The sequence below is a fragment of the Sinocyclocheilus anshuiensis genome, unplaced genomic scaffold (assembly GCF_001515605.1).
Source record: "Sinocyclocheilus anshuiensis isolate Anshui unplaced genomic scaffold, SAMN03320099.WGS_v1.1 scaffold1430, whole genome shotgun sequence".
NCBI lineage: Eukaryota > Metazoa > Chordata > Actinopteri > Cypriniformes > Cyprinidae > Sinocyclocheilus > Sinocyclocheilus anshuiensis.
The window spans coordinates 1,243,063-1,250,049 of record NW_015555721.1 but is presented as its reverse complement, the minus strand read 5'-3'; the positions used below and the strand labels follow the sequence as shown (position 1 = coordinate 1,250,049).

The window sequence follows — 6,987 nt, the reverse complement described above, 5'->3', positions numbered from 1 at the left end:
CATTTTTAATATAACTCCGACTGGATTCGTCTGAAAGAAGAAAGTCATATACACCTAGGATGCATCGGGGGTGAGTGAAACGCAGCCTAATTTTCATTTTGAGATGAACTAACCCTTTAATAAACATCATGTGTTTTTTTGGTGTTTAGGCTACAAAAATGCTAGAGGCATTGTTAATATTTTGAAAGAAGTCTGTTATGCTCACCAAGGCTGAATTTATTTGACCCAAAATACAGTATAAACTGTAATATTTTGAAATATGGTTACATTTTAAGTTTAAGTGTCTATTTGATTTTTGATATTTGATTGATGTTTCAAAATGTAATTTATTACTTGTGTCACATGATTCTTCAGAAATCATCCTAATGTGATGATTTTTCTGCTCAAGAAACATTTATTATTATTATCAGTGTTGAAAACAATGAAAACAATCTTGAAAACTACTTAATATTTTCACATTCATATATGGTCATAGAGGTCTTTCTGCTTCTCTATATTCATATATTTTGTTAGGATATTTTTTAGGATATATTTAGAAAAGTGTGATGTATATATACAGAGTTCTGGCATGAAACTCTAGATGGCGCAGTCCGATAGGTCTAACTCAATCTGACCTAATGACATCATTATCACATGGCACAGCTGATTGGTTCTCTCCTGTATCGGTAGCCAATGAGCTCGCTGCTCAACATTCAAATATATGGCTAGTACTTGCCGTAGCAGTTGCAGCTTGCCTCAGAAACCCTCCACCTTCCCCAGCTCCACCTGTATAGATCTGCTACGAGGTGATTCATGTACGCTATATGGGGGTTATTTCGTGTATGTTATATTTGCAGCAGCAATATTTCTTACATGCTCACAGCAGCATGTTGTGGAGGTATTGGCAGTAACAAGTCTCGGTACTTGCTCTGCCGCAGGAGCAACGTAGCAGATCTATTCCGCCAAGACCAAATACATTAACATGTACATGTACAGTTGTCATGACAGAAATTATTTTAATCATTCTAATATGCTGATTTGCTACTCAAGAAACATTTCTGATTATTATTATCATTGTTGAAACTGTGATTAATTTTTTTAGGATTCTTTTATGAAAGTAAAGGTCAAAAGAAGAGCTATTTTTGGCTCTTTTTTTGCCTTTATTACGACAGGACAGTATTTAGACAAGAAGGGAAAGATCCGCAAGCTGGGACTCAATCTCTGGATGCCCGAAGTGCAGCGGCGCTATATATTGGGGCTATTGGCGCTGACATTGAAATCTTTTATAACCTTACTGTCTTTACTGTCACTTTTGATCAATATAATGCAGTCTTGCTGAATAAAAGTATACATTTCTTTCAAAAAACCCAAACTTTTCTTGATAAGTAATGTGTTTTACAAAACCTTCAACCTAAAATATGTGCATAAGCCCTTGTTGGTTGCCTTAGGAAGCACTACTAAGAAATCAATATCTTCTAAAGAGATGAAAATCTACAGTTGATTTGGTTTTCGGACGCATCTGTTTCAGATCTGTTGTAATATTGCTGTTAAAAACATCTTAATTTCCATCTGTACTCTCCAGTGCTTCCATGCATTGACAACTTCCTTTCCTTTCTGCAGTCCAGTTCACATGCATCCATCATGCCAGGAGTCCTCTGGGCCGGTCTCACGCGCATTATGCAACTGACAGATGTGTGTTCTGCTTCCAGAGACGGTCCGGTCTCCACCCCTCTCTGCACTGTGAGAACATAAACAAGGCCACTGCTTTTTTTCCAGAACCATCCGTTCACAATGGGCACAGTCCTGTCCTTTATTCTTCCTGTCACAAGGCAATTAGGAATGTGAGGGACAAATATCAGCGTAGTGTGAAAAAATGACAAAAATGCAACCAGCAATCTTCTTTGCAATGTGTTACAGTGATGAGCTATAAACACCACAGTTAACACAGGCAGTAGGTCTAATCTAAATCATGTTTTCCATTAAAAACATGCCTCCTCATGATTGCCACCATGACCAGCACTCATTCCATTTCAATTGCATTGCTTTGCATTTTCAATACATGGAAAAGAACAGTCAGTGCATTATTCAAAACATCTCCTTTTGTGAATAATAAATAAATAATGACCAAAACCGTGCAGATTCTTACATGACTTGCTGGGCTGTTTGGACACAGGTAGTGAGACCTCTGTGAGGGGCAGGATATAAACCTCGGGGTCATTCTGAGAGCTGGGGGAGGCTAAAGTGGAAAGGTCAGCTTGGCCCTCCTCCCCCTCCGTATTTCCAAACTCCTGCAGGGAACAAAAGCACACAGAGACTTCAAATAAATGCTTTCTATTGTAATATATTTTAAAATGCAATTTATTCCTGTGATGCAGAGCTGAATTTTCAGCATCATTACTCCAGTCTTCATTCTAATATGCTGATTTTATGCTCAAGAAACATTTCTGATTATTGTCATTGTTAAAACAGTAATACTTTTTTCAGGATTCTTTGTTGAATAAAAAAATCATTTGAAATGAAAAAAAAAAGAAATAAATGGCACAATTCAAACACAAGCAGAATATTCAGCTCGATTACTTTATGCATACTGTGAAATTAATATGGACTTTGAATGGTCTCTTTTGTCACAGTGTGGTGGCTGATGAAAGTCTCTCTTGTGGGATTTTCTTTGTTATGAATGCTGGATGCCACATTTCGGAAATTGGGCAATCATCTGCTTGGACCCAATAACCTATCCAGCTCCCACAGCTCCACATGTTGGCTCATACTCACACATTGTGACTATTGTTGAACATCTGTGTTGGGGAATTGGAGTACTGAATCTGTGCCATAACCAGCATGAATTCAATTCCTGTATTTGATCCGAATTTGGATTGGGGTAGTAAACAGGATGCAGAACTAATTTGCATTTAAAGCAAGTAATATTATATATTAATAATCAGTAGTCTAAATAAATTATATTTAATATGTGTTAAGTTGTACAGTATGTGTAAAGCACTAAATTAAAGCTTCTAGGAATGCCCTACTGTTTCTTACTGGTAATTCATAGTTTTTACTTGCAAAAACCACACATTTGACAGTATGTTACTTTAAATTACATATAATGCAGGGTTAACATTTACAATTTTTCACTGTACATGGCAAGGTGAAAAAACACTATAACGCCTACTGTATCATATTTAAAGCACAGATATCATGATCAAAACTTTGCTAAAAAAACCTGCAATACATGATCCACATCTGTTTGATGGCCTTTTATTGTCATTGTAAGAGTGCCCCCCTTCAGGTTGTGGCTTTTGAGAAACATTTATTAGTTCATCTCTCAATCATCATTGCATTGCATTAAACTATACCCGCAATAAAAACTAAAGAGCTTTGATCATAAAAGTAAGCATTTAAATTTCATCTTGCTAAGATATATTATTGGGAGATATAAAGTGACAGCTGATATTTATATGCATTTTATGTAAGTAGTCTGTTATACTCATAAATTCTCTTTGATTTGCATTACCTTTACAAACTAAAATCATAATTGCATATTTAAATATCAGCAACTGCACCAAATTTTGCTCTGCTTGAGCCTCTGAATGAAACTGAGGTGTCTTTTTCCTCCTTGAATTTGATCTCCATATTCTCTTATATCAGACAATATGAGCAATAAAGGCCTGATGTATCAAATATGATTAAAAAAAGCTTAAATGCAAACCTCTTTTAGATTTTAGAACAGTTCAGATGCAAAAGCCTTTAAGTGCCTTTTGACATTTTCTTCTAAAATGAGCATTTTTATCAGGCTCTTATGTTTATGTTCAGTTATTTCACTTCAATGGCAATACAAAGAACCATTAAAGTGAAATTACTGAACCTACACATACAGTAGGAACCCGATGAGGAAATTTTTAGAGGAAAATATAGAGAAAATATACTGTATATCTATATGTAGATTAGATTTTTCAGGATTTACAGGGTTAACAAGTTTTTTTTATGTAGCATTTTTAAAATATTTTATTGAAACATTTTTTTTATTACAGTGTGTGTAAATTTGATGAAATTTGTGGTAGTTAGTTAGTAAGTAACCAGTAGGCTACTGTTATTGGCAGCACGTTGTAGAAGCAGTTGTGAGCATCTGTGTGTGACTGTAATGACTGTCAATTCAATTGAAATTCCAATTGCTATTAGCTTTGGCCAATTCAATTTACCTTCCTACAAGCCAGTTCTTCACTTATGACTATTGTCCATGACTATAAGCCCTGTCTTTACCTATAAAAGAGCATTCTCTCTGCCTGCATATCCTCATATTCTTGTCTGCCTTTTTTGCAATGGACAACAACTCTTATCTGCTGCCGTAATACCTCTCCTATTTTAAGAAGAACAACATTTCTTTATGTAATGTTACAATTGTTCTCTGAAGAACATAGGATTTGCTGAGGAAGGAAAAAACAGCCATTTCTCAGGAATTTTTCATTTTTTTCAGCAATAGGAAGACCTCTATTTCCTGCATTAAAAAAAAATCTATAATAAATTTGACTGTGTGCATTTATTGTGGGACCACTTATTTATTTAATTCTGGTACTTGGGCAGAAAGGTTAAATACATAGTTGTGTTTAGTTTCTATTTGGTTTATAAAATTTAGTCTTCTTTTTCCACTTTAAATGTAAAACAGCTGTAAGAGCAAATCTATACTGAACCGCATCTGCTACTGTGGTGTTTATCATCGGGAGTGGATGTGGCTCGGAGGCAAATTGATGCAATATCATTTAGAACCACTTGAGGGTGCAAAGTAATTTACTTAATTCACATAGTCTATCTAAATATTTCATACTTTAATTGTTATTCGTGCATTATGTGTGCATTACTAAAGTGCTAACAGGACATATTTGAAGAGGAGGCAGCAGTTTATCTTTATTCACCAGCAGTCGATAAAAACTTTAATTTGAAGTGAGCTACTGGTTTTCTTGCTTTATGTGCATGCTGGGATGAAGAGGATATGATGAGAGGCTGGGAAATGCTGACCTGCTCCTCTCTACTGTACCATTTGTGCTCACAGATCTCCATTATATTTACTCTGAAACATAGTGAGAGACATGGCAGCATCTATCATTACTCATTCAGTTTTTTAAGAAAATTATACTTTTGTTCAGCAAGGATGCATTAATTTGATGCATGTCTGTTTCAAATAAATGCTGTTCTTTTGAACTTTATACAAAATGATTTTTCAAAATTGCAAATAAAACAAAGAGTATTGGTGTACATTTTAGAAGATAATACTATTTCCCTACTTCCCTTTTCATGATTAATCCGATGTATTACTTACATTTCTTTGTAATTAATGGTGAAATTTACTACCGATTTCTACGTGAAAATTGGGTAACACTTTATCTTAAGGTGTCCTTGTTACATATGTTACATGTACTTACTATTATAATAACAATAAATTATATATAATTACCTGCAAGTAAACCTAAACTAAACCCTAATCCTGACCCTAACCATATAGTAAGTACAGTACATGTAGTTAATTAATATTACTCAGTACTTAAATGTATAATTACACTGTAACAAGGACACCTTAAAATAAAGTGTAACTGAAAATTGTTTCTACACCAATTTTTTTCCAGTGTATTAATCCTGAAAAAAAAAAACATATCATGGTTTACACAAAAATATTAACCAGCACAACTGTTTTCAACATTTCAATTGTAATAATATTTCACAATGTTATGCTATGTATTATGTTACAGTATTATGAATATTTCACAATATTATGCTGTTATGTTATAAATAAATTCAGCCTTGGTGAGTTAAAAAACAATTCTTAATTTTTCTTTTTTTTTCTTTTTTTTGTATTTTGGGTACCTGTATTAAGTTTTTATGTTGGTGTTTTGTTTTGTTTTATTTTTTAATTTTAGCTTATCTTTTTAACAGTAAAGTAAGTAAATAATCTTATACAGTACATTTAAATACAATTTGTTTTAATACATGCCAGTACAATTTTGATGAGTCTGACTCTGAGAGAAGTACAATCTGTTCAATCATACATCTTAAGACATTATGACAGATTGATCATAATGTACGCTTCTACTCCACCTCATCTAATAAGAGACTATTTACAGTGTAGTTACGATGACTGCAATATAACAAAGAGTGAAAAATTGAAGGGGGTCTGAATACTTTCCGTAGCCACTGTATATCAGCAGGGACTGTTTAAGAGAACTAGTCAAATCTACTCTGACAAATGTCTACTGACATACATAGACAGTAGAGAGTGTTCAGTTTGATTTTGGCACAGGATGTTGGACCATCATGGACTGCAGCCATACAGTCAGACTCTTCCCAACAAATGCACAATAAGAAGCCCAAACATCTTGATGAAAAGTACGCCAGTGTAAAGCAGCCAACTCATTTCAATTACAGCAATGGTTGTAGCTCACTCACTGCACTGCACTGGGGAGCGAGGGCTGTTTTCCATTCAGGAAGAGCAGCTGTCTCACTCCATCAGCAGCGTGTGTGCCCGTTCACAATACACACAATCTCTAAAGAGGCTTTAGTCACGTTTAATACCAACACGACTGTGTGTTACAGAGACACATGTGAAATCTGGATGGAAATATGTGGTCTGGCCCCACATGCTGCAGCAAATGCCTTCCACTCCTTGGTAATGCCAGTTAAATCTACACTTTTGTGTTTCTGTTCAGTTACTGAGCATTATTTGAGAGATTTTGTCAGCATGTGTACCCTTACAAAAATATGCTATGGTTCTGCCATGGTACAGTGTAGGGTTATGTGGTACATGCACCATTCAGAATTAAACTGCCTTTTAAATGTCAATTCAGGTCCTGAATTTCAATTAGGGTAGAAAATAGAATGCAGAAATTCAAGGATGCAGAATGTTTTTTAATCTTTTTTTATTTTTTTATGTATGAATTTTATTTTATTTATGTATTATATATATATATATATATATATATACACACATACATATATATATATATATATATATATATATACACA

At 34.3% G+C, this 6,987-nt stretch overlaps 1 protein-coding gene and 1 pseudogene across 1 annotated transcript in view; one reads left to right on the top strand and one right to left on the bottom strand.

The window, feature by feature from the left end:
* LOC107672454 (serine/threonine-protein kinase LMTK1-like) overlaps nucleotides 1-6,987 on the bottom strand; it is a 54,538-nt pseudogene that overhangs the window by 18,655 nt on the left and 28,896 nt on the right.
* Nucleotides 1-6,987, top strand: part of LOC107672452 (brain-specific angiogenesis inhibitor 1-associated protein 2-like) — a 137,348-nt gene that overhangs the window by 125,881 nt on the left and 4,480 nt on the right. The window lies entirely within an intron of this gene.